This window comes from Phacochoerus africanus, chromosome 15 (assembly GCF_016906955.1).
Source record: "Phacochoerus africanus isolate WHEZ1 chromosome 15, ROS_Pafr_v1, whole genome shotgun sequence".
In the NCBI taxonomy this organism is placed as follows: Eukaryota; Metazoa; Chordata; class Mammalia; order Artiodactyla; family Suidae; genus Phacochoerus; species Phacochoerus africanus.
The window spans coordinates 91,471,747-91,493,140 of record NC_062558.1 but is presented as its reverse complement, the minus strand read 5'-3'; the positions used below and the strand labels follow the sequence as shown (position 1 = coordinate 91,493,140).

Sequence of the window (21,394 nt, the reverse complement as noted above, 5' to 3'; positions counted from 1 at the left end):
TTTTCCCCCAAGGGCTTGCTCTGCCATATATCATACATTTCTTCAAAGACTGCCTCCCAGCAGAGACTGTAAGATGATAATACTATCAAAATTGCCCAGACTGGTTAACATCTCCAGAGAAGTTGGCAATGTACCCACACAGTCAATGACAAATTTAGCTACATATCTCAAGGACCTAAGAACCCAAACTCACAGTTTCCAGCTTGGCTTAAAAGAAAAGTGGCAAAAAAAAAAAAAAAAAAAAAAAGAAAGAAAAAAGAAAAGTGGCAAGGACTCAAAGACCATTCAAAAAGAAGAAAATATAGTGCTTCTTTTTCCAGATGAATCATCAAAAACTAAAGACCTAAGAGAAGCCACATTTTCAAAACTGAGAACAAAAAGTATTCCATCTGCACTTAAACCCCAAAAAAAAAATTGTGGACAAAAAGGAATTTAGAATATGAATTGTCATTATTATAATTCAGTTACAGTTAGTGACCACTCTGCCACATTACAATCTGTTTTTGCTTGATTATTTTAATAACTTTATCATGCTACAATTTCCACCCAGGGGAGGCCAGAAAGTTAGAAAAGACCTCTGGCACCATCCCTGGCTGAGACTTAAATAACTTCAGCCTGACCCTGATGCATCATTTGCCATTGAGTGTGAACTCGATCTTCGTCCTTTCAGTGTTAGGAAGCATCCAGCACTTAAGGTGATCCATTTCAATGGTGGACAGGAATACTGTTATAAATGTGTCCATTATGCTGAAACAAGAGCACCTCCTTTCCATCTACAGGCATTAGTTTTGCCCTCAATTACAATCATGTGAAACAAACATAATTATTCTCAATGTATTAGCACTTAAAAGTTTCTGTAAAATTACCGTGACCTCGCCACCCCAAACCTTTTTCTTCTCCAAGTTACAAAAGGTGCTCTTGGAGTTCCCATCATGGCACAGCAGAAACAAATCTGACTAGGAACCATGAGGTTGCAGGTTCAATCCCTGGCCTCGCTCAGTGGGTTAAGGATCTGGCATTGCTATGAGCTGTGGTGTAAGCCACAAACGCAGCTTGGATCTTATGTTGCTGTGGCTGTGGTGTAGGTTGGCAGCTGTAGCTCCAGTTCGACCCCTAGCCTGAGAACCTCCATATGCCACAGGTGCAGCCCTGAAAAAAAAAGCAAAAAATAAAATAAAATAAATAAAATAAAATGTACTCTCCTCATGAACTGTGTTATAACTAGCTCAATTATGATTCAGTGAGACAAAAAAACAAGAATGGAAGAATTAGAAAGCATCTGAGAGATGAACCAGTTCAAACTCAACTGTGTTTTTACAAATGAGTAAAATAAGGCAGAAAAGGATGAAGCAAGGCTGCATGCCAAAAGTTAAACAGCTCTTCAGGAAAGCTGGCAGCCGAACTCAGGTTTGCTAATCTAATCTCCTCAGAACTACATCAGGCTGTATTATGTGCTGCTACTAACAGAATTGACATTTTTTTAAGTTTTATGATAAAATAAAAAAGTATTTTCAGTTTTAACAAGTTTAAAAAAAAACCTCACATCATCACAATCATCTTATGAAGTAGTATAACTATGGGCATGCACACTTCATGGATGAAGAAACCCAGGCCCAAGGTCATACAGTAAGCACTGAAGCAGGCTCCAGAGGCCATGTCCTTAACCACTATGCGACCTGGGCAAATACTTGAACATTACTAACATTACCACAACCGAATTCACAAACTTAAGACTTCCGGTGATTCTTCAAAATTTTGATGCTTTGATACAGCTAATATAAAAGGTATCCTTTCTGAGAATATAAATTAATTTTTAATGAATTAAGATAAATTTAAAGATTTATAGTATGTAGCCTCCTGGCATAAAATATATTATTTTAACTTAAAAATTAGGTTATAGTATTGAAGTAACATCTTCTATGTCAACTATGTAAAGAAATTCAACAAAAAGCAACTTAATTTTTCTGGGAGTAACACAGAAGGAACTCATTGTTGACATGGAGCTTTTTGAAAAACCTTAGCCAAGCACAGCTTCAGGATCTCAATCATTTCCCAAAAACCCTTCCACATAAGACTGTGTGCCATGTGGAGTTCCCGTTGTGGCGCAGTGGTTAACGAATCTGACTAGGAACCATGAGGTTGCGGGTTTGGTCCCTGCCCTTGCTCAGTGGGTTAACGATCCGGCATTGCCGTGAGCTGTGGTGTAGGTTGCAGACACGGCTCGGATCCTGTGTTGCTGTGGCTCTGGCGTAGGCCCCTCCAATTAGACCCCTAACCTGGGAACCTCCATATGCCACAGGAGGGGCCCAAGAAATAGCAAAAAAAAGACAAAAAAAAAAAAAAAAAGACTGTGTGCCATGAACAATATAACCACTAAGCAAATAAGATACTCAACCTGCCTAAATCACACAAACGTAATAAAATATTAAGTAGTAATAAAGGTGTAGACAGAATACTTAGGTTTAGTTCCTCTTCCATCAACACTTTATTGAGATGACAGTAAAAGAATTTTTTAAAAATAAGCTTACTCTTCTGGGAAAATGGAGTAAATGTACTTTCCTCTATTTGTCTCACTAAGTTCAAGGAAAACTCTGGACATTATATATGTAACAGATATAAGACCCTGAAAGGCGGAAAGAAGGCAGCCCTGCTAGGGACCTCGGGATTCAAGGAATGACATGATGTTCAGTTCCGTGGGTTTTCTTTTTGCTTCTTATGGTGCAAACTTGGAGCTGAAGAATTAGCAAATCCAGAAATAAGTGTAAACCAAAAAAAAAAAAAAAAAAAGGCTCAAGAAACCAAAGGGGTAGGAAAGGGTCAGTCTAGAAACACAAAGACAGACAGATAAGACAGACACACAATGAGACAACCTACTCCAGCCAAATGAGAAAAAACCTGTGGCCACACCCCTATCCACACCAGCAAGGACCAAGGGTAGACTAGACATTCAGGCTCACCAAGATGTAACAAAGTATCCCAACAGCTTCATCAGCAGGTATTACAGAAAGCTGAATATGTAGTTCAGACTTTGATCCCCACCTCTGCAGTGCCTTGGTTCAAAAAAAAAAAAAAAAAAAAAAGTCTCAGCAACGATATAAAGAGGAGCCAAAAGGAAATTTCAGAACTGAAAAATACAACTATAAAGATACAAAAACCACTACCTGGGTTCAGCAGAATGGTAGAAGCAGAAATAAACAGTGAACTAAAAGACAAACCAACAGAAACTACCCAATCTGAATGACAGAAAAACAGACTGAAAAAGAAAAACGAACAGAGCCTCAGGGACCTGTGGAACTATAACTAAAGATTTAACATTCATGTCATAAGAGAGAGCTGAGCTGAAAAAATATTAAAATCATGGCTGAAAATTTCCAAATTTGGCAAAAGATGTATTTACAGACTCAAGATTCTGAGAAAAGCCCAAATAGGATAAACTCAAAAAAATCCTAACCAGGACATGTAGTAGGCAAACCTCTAAACACTAAAGAAAAAAAAAATCTTGAAGCCAATGAGAGAGAAAGAACACTTATCTATGGGGGGAAAAAAATCACTTAAATGGCAGCAAATATTTCATCAGAAACAAGGGAGACCAGGAGAAAAGACACAACACCTTTCAAAACTGAAAGAACTGTCAACTCATTGGAGTTCCCTGGTAACTCAGTGGGTTAAAGATTCGGTGTTGTCACTGCTATGGCATTGCTGTGGTATAGGTTTGATCCCTGACCTGGGAACTTCTGCATGGCACAGGCACTCCCTATCAAATTACCAATGGCATTTTTCACAGAACTAGAACAAAATATTTTAAAATTTGTTTGGAAACACAAAAGACCTCAAATAGCCAAAGCAATCCTGAGGAAGAAAAACAGAGCTGGATGAATCAGACTCCCTGACTTCAGACTATATTACAAAGCTACAGTCATCAACAGTATGGTACTGGCATAAAAACAGAAATATAGATCAATGGAACAGGATAGAAAGCCACAGAAATAAATGCAAGCGCCTAAGGCCAATTAATCTATGACAAATGAGGCAAGAATACACAATAGAGAAAAGACAGTCCCTTCAATAAATGGTGCTTGGAAAATTGGACAGTTACATGCAAAAGAATGAAATCAGAACATTCTCTAAAACCATACACAAAACAAACTCAAAATGGATTAAAGACATAAATTTAAGACCAGATACTATAAAACTCTTAGAGGAAAACACAGGCCGAACACTCTCTGACACAAACCACAGCAATTATCTTCTCAGATCCACCTCCTAGAATAATGACGATAAGAACAAAAATAAACAAATGGGACCTAATTAAGCTTAAAAGTTTCTGCACAGCAAAGGAAACCCTAAACAAAACAAAAAGACAACCCACAGAATGGGAGAAAATATTTTCAAATGAAGCAACTGACAAGGGATTAATCTCCAAAATATACCAATACCCCCTGCAGCTCAATATCAAAAAAAAAACAAAAAACAAAGAACCCAACTTTAAAAAAAAAAAAAGAGAGTGGAAGATCTAAATAGACATTCTCTAAATAAGACATAAAGATGGCCAAAAAACACATGAAAAGATGTTCAACATCACTAATTATTAGAAAAATGCAACTCAAAACCACTATGAGGTACCACCTTACACCAGCCAGAATGCCCATCATCAAAAAGTCTACCAATAATAAGTGCTGGTGAGCCTGTGGAGAAAAGGGAACCCTCTTACACAGTTGGTGGGAACGTACATTGGTGTAACCACTATGGAAAACAGTATGGAGGTTCCTCAAAAAACTAAAAACAGAACTACCATGCAATCCAGGAATCCCACTCCTGGGCATCTATCCAGAGAAAACTATTAACTCAAAAAGATTCATACACTCCAATGTTCACTGCAGCACTATTTACAACATCCAAGACATGGAAGCAACCTAAATGTCCACTGACAGAAGAATAGATAACGAAGATGTGGTGCATATATACAATGGAATATTATTCAGCCATAAAAAAGAATGAAATCATGCCATTTGCAGCAACATGGATGGACCTAGAAGCTATCATGCTAAGTGAGGTTGGTCAGACAGTGAAAAGACATATTATATGATATCACCTATATGTTGAATCTTAAAAAAAAAGATACATATTAAGGATCTGGCATTGTTGCTGCTAAGGCTCAGGTCTCTGCTATTGTGGCAGTTTTGATCCCTGGGTTTTGAGGTTTAAGGAAAGAAGCTATCTCCATAACAGCAAACTGCAAGGTGAAGCAGCAAGTTCTAATGCAGAAGCTGCAGCAAGTTATCCAGAAAATCTAGCTAAAATAATTAATGAGGTGACTATACTAAACAGCAGATTTTCAATGAAAACAAAACAGGATGTTCTCTTGGAAGAAGGTGTCATTCAGGACTTTCAGAGCTAGAGAGAAGTCAATACCTGGCTTCAAGACTTCAATGGAAAGGCTCATTCTCTTACTAAGGACTAATGTAGCTGGTGACTATAAATTGAAGACGATACTCATTTTTCAAAGTCCTAAGGTCCCCTAAGAATTATGCTAAGTCTACTCTGCCTTTGCTCTATAAATGGAACAACAAAGCCTGGATGACAGCATATCTCTTCGTAACATGTTACTGAATATTTCAAGCTCTCTGTTGAGACCAAATGCCCAGAAAAAAAAAGATTCCTTTCAAAATATTACTGCTCGTTGACAATGCACCTTGTTACCCAAGAGCTCTGATGGAGATATCCAACGAGATTATTGTTATTTTCATGAGTATTAACACGTCCATTCTGCAGCTCATGAACCAAGAAGTAATTCTGACGTTCAAATCTTATTATTTAAGAAATACACCTCAGACGGCTACAGCTGCCACAGATAGGGATTTCTCTGCTATATCTGGGCAAAATTTAAAACCTTCTGGCAAGGATTTTTATCACTCTAGATGTCGCTAAGAACATTCACGATTCATGAGAAGTTGTCCAATATCAAAACTAAGGGGAGTTTGGAAGTTGATTCTAACTCTCGTGGCTAAGAAGGGTGTAAGACTTCAGTGGAGGAAGTAACTGCAGATGTGGTGGAAATAGCAAGAGAAATAGAAGTGGAGCCTGAAAATGTCACTGAATTGCTGCAATCTCATGATAAAACATTAATGGATGAGGAGTTTCTTTTATGGATGAGCAAAGAAAGTGGCTTCTTGAGATGGAAACTACTACTGGTAAAGAAGCTGTAAAAGACTGTTGAAAAGACAACAAAGGATTTAGAATGTAACACTCATTTTGTTGATAAAGCAATGGCAAGGTTTGAGAGGACTGACTCCAATTTTGAAAGAAGTTCTACTGTGGGTGAAATGCTATCAAACAGCACTGTATACTACCAAGAAATGGTTCAAGAAAGGAAGAGTCAAACAATATGGCAAACTTCATTGTTGTCTAATTTTTAGATACTGCCACAGCCACCCCAACCTTCAGAGACCTTCACCCTCATCAGTCAACAGCCATCAACATCAAGGCAACACCCTTCAGCAGCAAAAAGATTACGGATCACTGAGGGCTCAGATGATAGTGAACACATTTTAGCAATAGAGCATTTTTAAATTAAGGTATTATATTGGTTTTTTTGGACATAATGTTATTACGCACTTAATAGATTACAGTATGTAAAAATGTAACTTTTATACACATTGGGAAACAAAAAAAAATGTATGACTTGCTTTATCTCAATATTAGCTTTATTCTGTTAGTCTGGAACTGAATCCACAATATCTCCAAAATATGCCTGTACTTTGAACTGAAGACATGTTTGGATAGAGGGTTAGCATGCCCTATACATGGGAAGAAGAATAAAGCAGTTTCGGGACCAGAATGGCCAACAGGAGCAGGGTTGATGATACTTATCCCCTACAGAGTTCCCTCTTCCTGGGCAAATTAAAAGACTACATTTTCCAGCCTCCCTTGCAATTATGTTAGAGGCAATGTGACTGATTCCTGATCAATATAGTATGGGGATAGTAATGTCAGCCACTTCCAGGCCTGGACTTTAAAAACATTCATTGAGATCCTACAGCCGTCTTCCACTGCCATCTTGGAGGCCAGATGGCATAGCTCACATGGAGTTACATCCAACCTGTGTTAGACTTTACATGACAAAAATATTTTGTTGTTGCTATTACTGCTGTTGCCACGGCACAGAAGTGCCGGGTGCTTTCAAAATTTTTGGTGCATACAGAGCAGATTTGGGATTTGGCCTAAGATTCTATACTCCTAACAAGCATCAAAATGATACCAATGTGGATGGCCTAAGGAACACACTTTGAGGAGCAAGAGCCTTAAACCACCAAAAATACTGCACAGTGGGAGAACAGATGATTCTCTGGAGAAACCAAATGGCCCAGAGAAAAGGTATCCCACAGTGACTGAGCAGCAAGACTAAAGAATTCAGATTCACATCAAAGCAGGACGATAGAAGGCTTTAGGAGGAAAAATATCCAGAACAGTATAGAGATTGATAGAAAAGAAGATATTGTAGACTATATGATAGAGAATCTGTTAAAATTAAGAATTTTTATATGAAAAGGAGTGTAGGTGAAAAAAATGAGGTAATTACCCTTCAAAAGATACGTAAGAAAGAAAATGTAGTCCCAGACTATAACTTGGCTCTATAGCTAAACAATAGTTAAGTGTTTACTGACTAAATACTGATTACTGATTTTAATAAAAATGGGGCTATAACCATAGTTGGAATGGAGACTAGGTAAATGAGATGTTTAAGATGCCCAAATTCTCAAAACAGGAAGGCAATGCATAATATTTAAAGTTGATAAATCAGAAGTTTCCATCATGGTGCAGCGGAAACAAATCCAACTAGGAACCATGAGGTTGTGGGTTTGATCCCTGGCCTCGATCAGTGGGTTAAGGATCTGGTGTTGCCATGAGCTGTGGTGTAGGTCACAGACGGGGCTCAGATGTGGCACTGCTGTGGCTGTGGCATAGGCCGGCAGCTGTAGCTCGGATTAGACCCTAGCCTGGGAACCTCCATATGCTATGAGTGTGGCCCTAAAAAGCAAATAAATAAAGTTGATAAATCAATAAACCAATAACAGCGGGGTAAGCATGAAGTTTAAAAATATGGAGGTAACCCCCCATTAGAAACAAGAAAACAGAAGTTGCCTTTGTTTTTCAAAACAAGCCTTTATGTTAACTGTTTTTTTTTTAAACATCCAACTACTGGAGTTGCCGTTATGTCTCAGTGGTAATGAACCCAACTAGTATCCATGAGGGCGTGGGTTCCATCCCTGGCCTCTCTCAATGGGTTAATGATCCAGCATTGCCGTGAGCTGTGGTGTAAGTTGTAAATGAGGCTCAGAGCTAGCACTGCTGTGGCTGTGAGGTAGGCCAGCAGCTACCTACCTGATTCAGCCCCTATCCTGGGAACCTCCATATGCCACAGGAGTGGCTCTAAAAGGACAAAAAAAAAAAAAAATCCAACTATTAATTTGATAAAAATTTAAACATCAATTTTAAAACAGAAAAAAAATGACATAATATGAGTGAGGGAATGGGGAAAAGGTAAATATTATTAGAGAAAATGAAAACTGAAATAAAAATTGGGACAACTGCCACTAACCAATTTAAATCCCCTTTATCAGACAATTCCACCTTTAGGACTCTATACTATATGAACACCCCCACAAATGTTCAAAGACATATATACAAAAATGGTCACTACAACACTGTTAAAAAAAAGAGAAAAATCTGAGCATACAAAATATCCCCTAATAGCGGAAAAGCTGAACAAATTATGAATAAGTGTACCCAACTTATTTCAGCCTTGCAAGACCCAGAGCAGATAAGTCAGGCAAGCCTAACTCTCTTCTGCTCTAAAGAAATATGAGATAAAAATATGTGCTGTTTTAAGCCTCTAAATTTGTGGTAATTAGTTACAGATCAATTTAAAAAATACTTTTAGAAAAGTTGAAATGCATAACCAGCAGCTATGGTTAGGAATAACCATATAACCAGAGAAAATTTTGCCTGAGTGCATCAGAATTCACACCCAAAATGTTCACGTCATCACTGCTCATGTCAAAAAAAAAAAAAAAAAAAAAACCTAACAACCCAATAATTCAATCAGGAATACAAAGGTAAAATGGTGAATAGTCATATAACATAATATAATACAATGAAACATCAATGAACTACAGCCATACATAAAAATATGGATGAGCCTCAAGTCTCACATAGGACAAAAATAAGTGACAAAAGTATACACTTAGTATAATTCTAGTCATAAAGTTCAACAGAACATGGATAGAAAAAACACAGATATGGTAAAACTACTTAAAAAACAAATATTAAGCATGAATCTCAGGTTAGCAGTTCTGTTTGTAGGGAAGTAAAAGAATGGGGTGAGAAGGGGTACCAAGGGCATCAAATGTAGTGTAAAGTTTTATTCTTAGCAGTGATTAAAGAGTAACATTATTTAGGGGAGTTCCTGTTGTGGCGCAGCAGAAATGAATCCGACTAGGAACCATGAGGTTTCGGGTTTGATCCCGGGCTTCGCATAGTAGGCTGAGGATCCAGCGTTGCTGTGAGCTGTGGTGTAGGTTGCAGACGGGGCTCAGATCTGGTGTTGCTGTGGCTCTGGTGTAGGCTGACAGCTGTAGCTCTGATTAAACTCCTAGCCTGGGAACCTCCATTTGCCGTGTATGCGGCCCTGAAAAGACAGAAGACAGAAGACAAAAGACAAAAAAAAAAGAGAGAGAGAGTACAGTATTTAAATTCTAAAGATATTTTATAATTATGTTTATTCAATAATTAGAAGATGAAAACATCTAGAAAAAAAGCATCTACATGACCAAAAAAAAAAATCTATAAGATATACTCATTGAAAAAATAATTCAATAATATATAAAAGTCCAATCATTTTTTAAAATTTATTTTATTTTGCTTTTTTAGGGCCACACCCATGGCATGCAGAAGTTCCCAGGCTAGGGGTCTAATCAGAGCTACAGCTTCTGGCCTACACCACAGCACACGAGCACACTGGGTCCTTAACCCAATGAGTGAGGCCAGGGATCAAACCCGCATCCTGACAGATCCTAGTCAGGTTTGTTACCACTGACCCATGACAGGAACTCCTCCAATCACTTTTTTAAAATCACCTAAAGTCCCACCATCTAGACAAGTCAGTAACAATATGCAGAACATGCTTCTGGGCATTTCATACACTTGTGTTTATACATTAAAGTGTTTTAAATAAAATCAGTACATATACGCCCATATAGGTACTTATTCTATAAATGCCGTCTAGACTCTTGCTTTTTTTAAATCAACTGTACTGAGCTACGATTTACACAAAATTCACCCAAGTGTAATGTTGGAAAAGTTCTGACAGAAGTCTATGTAGTGCAACAACTACCCAATCAAAATTCGGACAAAACAAAAAAAAAGTCCCTCTTGTGCCTCTATGGTCAATTTCCTTATCTCTGATCACAAGCAATCACTTAATCTGCTTAATTATAGGTTTATTTTTCTGGCTCAGGATCAATGTGAAAGGAATTATACAGTTCATATTTTTCTGTGTGAGGCTTTAGTTCAGCATAAAATTTACAGTTTATCAGTGGTTCCCTTTATACTGCTGAGTAGTACCTCATGGTATACTTGTTGACAGACATTTGGGCTATTTCCAGCTTTGATCTCTAAACATTGAGATGTAAGTCATTCATGATGTTAAGTTTTTATCTTATAATCAGGGGTAGAATTGTTGAGTCATACAGGAGGTATGTATTTAAGTTAACAGAAAACTGACAAAATGTTTTCCAATGTGCCAATATCACTATACACTCCTACTAGTAATTTATGTTAAGTTCTGATTGCTCTACATCCTCGCCATTTGATATTGTCTGTCTTATCCACTTTAACCATTCCTGTAGGCAAACACTTGTTCCTAATTTTGATTGCATTTCATAAGTGACTAAATGTGTTGAGAATTTTTAATGTGCCTCCTGGAAATTCAAATATCTTCTTCTGTGAACTGTATATCCATATTCTTTACCAATTTTTTTAATTTGAGGGGTGTCTGCCTTCTTATTCATTACAGAGGTCCTTTATATACACTGGACAAAGGTTCTTAGTCAGATATACGAATTACAAATATTTGCTCCCAAGATGTAGCATGTCTTTCCTTTCTTAACAGTATCTTTTAAAGTACAGAAGTTTGGAGTTCCCATCGTGGTGCAGTGGTTAACGAATCCGACTAGGAACCATGAGGTTGCGGGTTCGGTCCCTGCCCTTGCTCAGTGGGTTAATGATCCGGCGTTGCCGTGAGCTGTGGTGTAGGTTGCAGACGCCGCTCGGATCCCGCGTTGCTGTGGCTCTGGCGTAGGCCGGTGGCTACAGCTCCGATTCGACCCCTGGCCTGGGAACCTCCATATGCCGTGGGAGCGGCCCAAAGAAATAGCAAAAAAAAGACAAAAAAATAAAAAAATAAAGTACAGAAGTTTTAGAATTCCCTTGTGGTACAAGAGGTTAAGGATCTGGCACCATCACTCCTGTGGCTTGTATCACTGCTCTGGAGCAGATTCAGTTCCTGACTTGGGAATTTCCACATGACATGGGTGCAGGCAAAAACAAATAAATAAAATAAAGTACAGAACTTTTTAATTTTTATTAGGTCTACCTTAACATTTAAAAGAATTTTATAGTTATGGGGGATTTTTTGTATCGTGTATAGAACCAAATGTTTTCCCCTCAGACTGGGAACAAAATATGGATGACTGCTTATCATTTCTATCATCATCTTGGACTTAAGGCCCTAGCCAACTCAATTAGGCAAAAAAAAAAAAAAAAAAAAGAAGAAGAAAGATAAAAAGGAGGAAAGGAAGGCAAAGAATGCTGACTGGAAATGAATCAGTAAAACTGTCTTTATTAAATGATTGCATATGTAGAAAATCCTAAAAAAACTGACCAAAAGACTACTAAAAGTAGTAAGTGAATTTAGAAATGCTTTAAGATACAAAGGCGATTTACAAAACCAACTGCATTTCTATGCAGAAAATTACTTTTTTAATCTCATTTAGAATAACAAAAAAACCAGGAGTTCCCTGGTGGCCTTGTGGGTTAAGGATCTGATGCTGTCACAGCTGTGGCTCAGATCACTGCTGTGATATGGGTTTGATCCCTGGCCCAGGAACTTCTTCATGCCATGGGTATAGCCAAAAAAAAAAAAAAAACCCATAAAGGGGTTTTTAAGACATATATTTGACAAAATATGTGTAGTACCTGTACATTAAAAAACTAAAATGACATGTTGCAAGAAATTAAAGAATTAAATAAATGAAGAGCTATAACTCATTCATGGATTGGAAGGTTCAATATTAAGATAGCAGTTTTCTAAAAACTGATTTAGAGATTCAAAGCAATTAAAACTGAAATCCCAAGAAATTTTTTGAAACTAACAAGCTGATTTTAAAATATTTATGAAAATATAAAAAACCTAAAATATATGAAATAGTTTTGAAAACAAAGAACAGAGTAGAGGACTTATACTAACCAAATTCAAACCATACATAAAAACACAGTAAGAAAGATAGTAGGGGAGTTCCTGTCATGGCTCAGTGGAAACAAATCTGACTAGCATCCATGAGGACGCAGGTTCGATTCCTGTCCTTGCTCAGTGAGTTAAAGATCCGTCGTTGCCATGAGCTGTGGTGTAGGTTTGCAGAAACGGTTAGGATACTGTGTGTGTGGCTATGACTGTGGTGTAGGCCAGCAGCTACAGATCCGATTTGACCCCTAGCCTGGGAACCTCCACATGCGATGGGTGCAGCCCTAAAAAGACAAAAAAAAATAAAATAAAAGTAAAATAAAACAAAAAAAATTTAAATAAAAAATAAAAAAAACAAAGACAGCAGTTATTGACACATGGACAGACATAAAAATCAAAAGGAGTTAGAGCCCAAAAACAGACCACACACATCAGCTGATTTCCAAGAAAACCACCACAGTAATCCAATGGGCAAAGGACAGAGAAATCTAATAGGAAAAGGATAATCTTTTCAACAAATAATACTAAAACAACTGTGTATCCATAAAGGAAAAAAATGAACCTAAACTTATACCTCACACCACACACCCCATTAACCCCTCCAAATAGGTCAAAATCTAAATATATGAGCTAAAACCACAAAACTTTTAGGAGAAAATTTCCATGGTCTGTATTTTTCATACAATAATGTCTCAGACATTTTTGTATGTTAATAAATGTAAGTGCTTTGCTTTTTTTTTTTTTTCTCTTTAGTGCTTCACCTGCAACAATGAAAGTTCCCAGGCTAGGGGTCAAATCAGAACTACAGCTGCCAGCCTGTGCCACAGCCACAGCAATGTGGGATCTGAGCCACATCTGCAACCTACACCACAGCTCACAGCAACGCTAGATCCTTAACCCACTGAGCAAGGCCAGGAATCAAACCTGCGTGCTCATGGATACTAGTCGGATTCATTTCTGCTGTGTCACAACAGGAACTCCCGTCCTTTCCATTTTTGAAAAAGTAAGAAAAATAAAAGGACAGAGAAAATAAAAAACTTTCAAAACATATCTTAATTTTTTAAAAATAAAGTTTCAAAACTCATTGTGAGTTCCTTATCCATGTAGTTATACAACCTTTCTTTGAATATATAAATATTCAAAGGAAAAGAACAAAAATTGTCTTTAACTTCCTCATATGGGTCCATTAAGAAAAGGCTGCCTTCTAGGGAACTGCAGTTTTGCCTCAATAATCACTTTTTAGTGCCTTTGCTTAAGGCATAAATAATAAAATAAATTTGCTTAAGATATATTGATATCATCCATAAATTTCAAATATAAAAGTTACCAGAAGATCCTGACAATATAATAAATGCTATATGATCTGGAAATGGCCTGTCCTGGTTGATAAAGATGCAGAATGCAACCATAAAGATTATAAATTTTTATATTATCATAAAGCAAATTTAAACTATTCTAAACATAATCCCTACGGCAATTTAAACTATTATAAATATAATCCCCACAGCAATAATTTGGAAGATGGTTCAAAAATGTATTACTACCTGGAGTTCCCATCGTGGCTCAGCAGTTAACGAATCTGACTAGCATCCATGAGGACACAGGTTCAATCCTGTCCTTGCTCAGTAGGTTAAGATCCAGCATTGCTGTGAGCTATGGTATAGGTGGCAGATACAGCTTGGATGCTGCATTGCTGTGGGTGTGGTGTGGGTTGGAAGCTATAGCTCCGATTTGGCCCCTAGCCTGGGAATCTTCACATGCCTCGGGAGCGGCCCTAAAAAGCAAAAAAAAAAAAAAAAAAAAATTATTACTACCTAGTCATGAATTGTGTTTAACAAAATGATGATGAAATAGTTAGGTATATATAAAATAGGTAGGTAACAAGGACCTACTGTATAGCAAAGGCGAATCTACTCAGTACTGTGTAATAACCTATATGGGGAAAGAATCTAAAAAGAAATGGATATATATATATATATATATATATATATATATATAAGTGATTTGCTTTGCTGTGCAGATGAAACTAACACAACTTTGCAAGTCCACTATACTTCAATAAAAAATTTTTAAATGAAGGCAAAATCAGACCTGTTCACGCATCAAAAAAGAGTCGGTTATAGTTTATTAATGTAACCACCACAGCTTTCCACAGCACCAGGATTAAAGGCAACACATAATGCAATACTGCTGCCCATGCATTAGTTATTGTGCATAACAAATTACTCCAGAACTCAGTGGTTTAAAACAATGAACATTTATTATCTCACAGCTACTATGGGTCAGGAATCTAGATACAGCTTACCTAGGTACCTCAGATTCATGATTTATCAAGCTAGCTGTAGGATCATCTGAAGGCCTGGCTCTGTGTACAAAGGGAGTTAGGGGGATTTGCCTCCAAGCTCACTCATGTGGCTATGGGCAACTCTTAGTCCCCTACCACATTGGCCTCTCCACAGCATCTTTTTTTTGTTGTTAGTTTTTTCTTAATTTCCTTCCTTCTACCAATGGCTCCTTTTGAGGTATAAAAATCAATGGTTTCTGGCATTTTTCACAGAGTTGTGCGACATCACCACAATCAGTTTTAGCATATTTCATCATCCTACAAAGAAACCCAAACTATTAGATGTATCATTTTGCTCATTTTGAGCACTGGGGAGCACACAGACAGGACATCAACAGGAGCGCTCATACACTGCTGGTAGGAGAGTAAGTTAGCACAACTACAGGGGAAAGCAATTTGGTGATATTTAGTACAACTGCACATATGCACAACTTACAAGCAGCAACTCCAAACCTAGGTGTTTACCCTCAGGGAAATCTTACACTTGGAAAAAACCAGCACAGATGGAACCTTGGGGAAAAAACAGCATGGATGAAATATAATAACCTAATCCTAATGGAAAAAGTCACAGGAAAAAAATATACATAGCATGATTCCATTTACATCAACTGCATAAATATGCAAAAATAAACAATGTTTTAGAAGCATATATACATGTAAGGACTATCAAAAAAAGAAAAGAAATGGTAGATACAGAATTAGTCTGGTGGTGACTTCTGAGAGGAAGGAAGTGGGAGTCCAATCGGGAAGGTTTCAATGATATGGTAAAGGTGTATTTTTTTAGCTTTACATATACAAATTATACATTTTTGTATGTGTGACATATTTCATAAACATTTTTCCACTGACATCTGAAGTGCATCTAATAATACACACTGAAGTAGTTCCATACTAAGATACTTAATGCAGATGAAGAGTGAATCAAAAACTACATATAAACAATAGTATCAACTATTTTCTTTCTTTTTTTTTTTTTTTGTCTTTTTTGCTATTTCTTGGGCCGCTCCTGCGGCATATGGAGGTTCCCAGGCCAGGGGTCCAATAGGAGCTGTAGCCACCGGCCTACACCAGAGCCACAGCAACGCTGGATCCGAGCCTCGTCTGCAACCAACACCACAGCTCACGGCAACGCCGGATCGTTAACCCGCTGAGCAAGGGCACGGACCGAACCCGCAACCTCATGGTTCCCAGCCGGATTCATTAACCACTGCACCACGACGGGAACTCCAGTATCAACTATTTTCAATCCAACCACGTGTATGCTTTGTAGAACTGAGCAGGTGGATTCCCCTGCCCTTTCCCGCTTCTTCCCACCTTTTTGTAAACCTGTCTTCCTCACCTTACCTTAACTACCATTACCTGGATTAAATACCACCTCCTTCAGGGAGTTCCGCCATACAATCTATCGACAGGATGGGCACTGATCCTCCTCTCAATTTCCATAGCATTTGTATCACTTAAAGGCCCTCATCACATTGTCCCTGGATTGCATGTGATCTAACTCCTCTATCAGAATAAGCATCCGAAGAACTAAAATAACACATCAACCTCATCAACCTGGCTCTTGGAAGGCACTCGTTTTTTTGTTGTTGTAGACTGTTAAATGAATAAATTAATTAGAAAAGTCAGGAATTTCAGAGTGAGTTAAGCAATGAAACCAGATCAGGCCTAGTTTAAAAAAAAAAAATTCCAAAAATGAGGAATTAAAAATTACACTCCCTGAAAAAGAATCTCAACATTGAAAATCTTCAAATTATAGCAAATATAAAACTGACAAATAGTTAAAATTAAAGATTTATAGCGTATATACTGGTAATTTCCATATTTTCATGCAGCCAAAGGCCTAAGAACATCCTAAAGGATTATTTACCACCAGAACAGTCCACCACTTTAGAAAATGTCTTGAGGTCAACCACAACTGAAGAATAAATAGGATTATAAAGTATCTTTTATAGAAAAAAATGGCATATGTCATTTCATGACCCAAATTTGTCACTTTTAATATTTTGGCAACTTTCTTTCCTTTCAGTTATTTAAATTGTTTACTACCAAAAGTATAAACCTAAACACTATGTGATTACAGCAGAAAAGGAACTGCCACATGGAAGAGAAAAAAAGAGACACAGTGAAACAGATCTATTCTTCAACAGCTAGATAATGCTACTGATAACAACCAAGGGGCCTTGACTGGCTGAATCAATTCACTCTTGTCTATGCATCTACAATATCTTCTTGAAGCTAATTTAAAGAAGACAAAACTTTTTGTTGGAGCTAGGGTTGCCAGATTTAGCAAACAGAAATACAGTAAGGCCAGTTAAACTTAAATTTCACATTAAGCAATGAATTTTTTAGTAAAGCGTGCCCTATGCAATATTTATACTAAAAAAAATGCATTCACTGTTTACTAAAATTCAGATTTAACTGAGTGTTCTGTATTTTATCTGGCAACCCTACGGGAAGCCAAAATCAATCCAATTTCCTCACTTTGTAGCAGAAACTGAGACCCAAAGAAGGGAAGTGACTTGTCTAAACCTAAACCAAAGATCAAGGAAGTGGGTTGCTTTGAAAAGAGAAAACATATTCCACTAGGTTCACCTTGGGTTCCACTCCTGGTCCCTCCACCTCTGATTTTCACACCCCTCACAGAAGCACCAAGCAGACAAGCTGTCAGAGTACAGTTCCCCTCTTTTAATATCAAACTGTGAGTTTTCAGTAAACGTATCTACTCTAGTTTTTAAAAACAACAAATTAGGAAACTATGTATTTCTCTTAAAAAAAAAATTCTCCTGATAATCTTTTCGCCTACTCACCACCACCTCAGCTTCTGCTTATGTTCACTCACTACATGAAACTCTTTTTCTACCAAACCTAGATCTCTCACAATCCAAAAATACTCTTGCTCCAGGGTTTCAAAATCTGTAATATGTTCACATTAGTCCATGACTCTAACGATTTTAGTTCATATACTTTCCCATCTTTCCTAACTTTCAGAGGAAGCGCCCTAATGGATTCAGTTAGTCTCAAATAAAAGTCTTGCAAAAAGTCTTCCATTACCATTCTGTGCCTGAGCCTCCAAACCAGCAGTCATGAGGTCTCACTTCGGCAAAATAAACTAACTTCCCTGGGACTAGGATGCAAGAAAAGAGGGAAAGAGTAAGGTCTCTCTAGGAAATTCTGGGGCCTTATTCCAGTACATATGCTTAATATACTATATGACATACAGTCAGACGAATAGAAAAATAATAACGGAAAAATTATAGAAAACTTCACATACACAAAGGATTCATCTCCCGGATCCCATCAAATTAACAAATACACAAAACATTCACTAGTTAACAGCACTTTCCAACCTGTGATCTCTGGGGTCCCTCAGGGGTAAGTACGAGCGGAGAAGGGGTGAGGAAGACAGGCAGACATAGGTTTGGGTTTTATCTTTTTGACAGATTTGGGCTTCTAATTAAGGTTTTGGTAAGAAGGTTCCGATGTATTTTTTAAAGCCTTGGGGGCGGGTGGGGGGAGGGACAATAACATAAACCATTATGACTTTCTCTAAGTTTTCCATTAACAACTTCACCCCAATGAACAAGAATCTCAATCGTGTCAGCGGAAACACTGAAAGACAGACAGAAACTGAGCAATTAAAAAGTCAAAATATCTACCTATGCTTTCGCTCTAGCAGCTTCCCATGTATGCAAGTCTCTCTCAAGATCACACACGTCAGAAGGGGAAGGTCCTCACAAATCACCTAGTCCAGACTTTCATTTTTCAAATGTGGAAACTCAGGCCGAGGGGAGGGCTGACTAGCCCAGGATCTCACAGCCCGTCCGGTACAGGACTTCAACTGGGATTCCACGCTGGCAGCTCCCGGCCCTCAGCGCCCGAGGGCTCCTGCGGCTCCGGCTCGGCCTGGCCCAAGGGCAGCCTTAGAGAGCCGGGGGGGAAGAACCCACGGCCCAGGGTCGCTATCGCTTTTCTGCCGCGGAAGGCAGTGCGGAGCTAGGGTCTGGGCAGCTGCCCTGATGGGCCCACCTGTCGCAGAAGGCACAGCCGGCAGCCACACCCCCTGCCGTGGCCGGGGGCTCGGCCGGCCTCCTTAGCGGCGGGCAGCGATTGCAGAGCGCCGCACCGGGAAAGCAGAACTGGAGGCCGCAGGAGTTACCTCAGGTGGGCGTTGAGCTCGCTGCGGGGTCGCCCCCGCCCGCCTGGAGCATGCGGGAGATGCGGACGCAGCAAGGCTGCAGCTGGGCCACCGCGACGCCTGTTTACACCCCTCCGCGGGAGGACGCCGACTGGCCCGTCACGTGATGCATACGTCACGTGCTCGGCCCGGGGAGGGCGGAGGCGTTGCTCGGCGACGACGGCGCTCCAGGGGCGGCGCTGATGCAGCGGCCGGCTTCCTCTGTGCTCTGGCTTCTCAGTGTGCGGTGCGAAGGTGACAACCTTGTCGCCCTGACCAACCTGAAGGAGGAGGAACGACTCCCGCCACCCTGCCCTCGTCCTTTAGTGACCCCTGAGCCTGACTGCCTGTATTATTCGTGTTTTGGAAGGGGGAGGGAATTCGGTCTGGCTTATCTTGCTGAACTTGGAGAAAAAAATGGAAAATACTTCCTTTTTCAAAGCTTGCAGAGGAAGGGAGAGCCTTAAGAACACATTTGTTTGCGTCTGCTGTCTAAGATAGAGTGAAGGTCCACAGCCTACCTCTCCCAGCCCCCATCAAAGAAAGCGTGTGAGGAAAGCTTATGAAACTTACAATTTTTACTTTAAATTATATTTTAATTTTCATGATTAGCCTTTGTATGTGTAAATACAAACATATCTAAATAAATATTTGATTTGGCATTCAGCTTTTGTCCACATCAAACATTCCTGATTATAGCTCTGTCACTTTGTTTGTAGCAACTATTTCTACCAAGTCCAGTTTTCCTAGATCAAACTTTACCGACAATTTCTCCCATAATATTCATCATGAACTGGATAAAAGATGAGTAGTTTGTATTATTTTTTACTAAATTCGTGAATGAATTGTGAGCAAATACCTTCAGATATTCCAGAATTGTTCTGTTGTCCAGGTATGATCTATTTCATAAGCATGTTCCTCCATACAATTGTGATCACTTTGCATACTTACCTATTTGTAAACAAATTGACAAGGTCAAAACAGATACTCAAAATATCCTCCAGGGGAGTTCCCTGGTGGTCTAGTGATTGGGATGTGGCACTTTTCACCCTTGCAGCCAGAGATCCCACATCAAGCTGCTGCAGGTAACAGCCAAGAAAAAAAATCCTCAAGGTCAATAGGACAAGGTCAAACATCATTTTCATTTCTTGAACACACCTAGAATGCAGCACTGCAAAGAGTATAAAATATAGTGCTGAATCTTGTGCATATTCATCTTTTCTATGGAAAATAGGTTATAAGGCCTGTTTGACCTTTTCTTACTGCCTCTGGGAACAGATAGTTCATGAAGGCAGGAACGGTATCTTCCATTGGTACACTTTTATGCCTAGGAAGCATGTCTGGGAAGCAAAATAGATGGTTGATCTATGGACGTGGAATACTGCCATTCTATAGGAAGTGGCCAAGAACCTTTTGTAAATCCAGAGGGATCATAAGTTAGGCTATACTCAGAAGCAATGCTAGGATGAGTCCTGTCTCACTCATTATTGTATAGACAATTTACTTAACACTTCTGAGCCTCTTTCTCCACCATCTATAATATCTACTGAACAGTTTTGAAGAGGAAATGAAATAATGCTTGCATAACACTTTGAAGTGCCCAACACAGTACAATAAGCAACTGGGTAGAATACACTGGAATTCCAAGGGAACATACAAAGATATAAATTGGTCAGTGGATTAAAGCCACAGGATTGAATGAGATCACACAGAATATAACTTTCATTCATACTTTCTGACATCAACCCAGGATACAAAATATGTTTTCCATACTGACCAAATAAGTATATGTATATAATTAAAAGTTTCAAGAAGCAAATTTTCCCTTTCTCTTCTACCTTATTCTGTTCCATTTTTAAAAACTTCTGCTCCTAGTTCATTTTTTTTTTTTGACTGTATAATGGTGTGGCCTACAGTTTGAATGTCACTGGCCTGGGAGATGAATTGCATAATTGCTGGTGGGATAAAAAAGGAAAGAGATCCAGAGGCTGGTCATGTGGCACTTGAGAGATTAGAACGTCAGTAGAGGAAACTTAGGAGCAGCCAGAAGTAAGAGGAGAAACAAAACACAGGAGTCCTAAAGGCTAAGTGAAGAAAATCTTTCAGGGAGAAGGAAAGGCCTAAGTGTGTCATAGGTACTGAGAAGCTGAATAAAATGAGAATTGACGTTTGGATTTGGCAATTTGGAGATCATCGAGAGCTTGAGAACATGACCACGTTGTGGGGTAACAAGCCTGATTTTAGAGATAATAAATGGGGACAGCAAGTCGGTGTATTTCTTTTTGCCATGAAGAGGAACAGGGGCATGGGACAACAGCAGGCAAGAGATATAGGCATTAAGGTTTCTGTTTAA

General features: G+C 38.8%; 1 protein-coding gene across 2 annotated transcripts in view; it reads right to left on the bottom strand.

Annotated features, from left to right (window-relative positions):
• The window catches only part of MARCHF8 (membrane associated ring-CH-type finger 8), a 129,164-nt gene extending 109,990 nt beyond the window's left edge, over nucleotides 1-19,174 (bottom strand). The window contains exon 1 of one of the 2 annotated variants that reach the window (XM_047759925.1): nucleotides 18,524-19,174. The gene's annotated coding sequence lies outside the window, so the exon portion shown is untranslated. The remainder of the gene's footprint in view (nucleotides 1-18,523) is intronic. The other variant, XM_047759924.1, reaches the window with a different exon arrangement.
• Nucleotides 19,175-21,394: the final 2,220 nt, after the last annotated feature.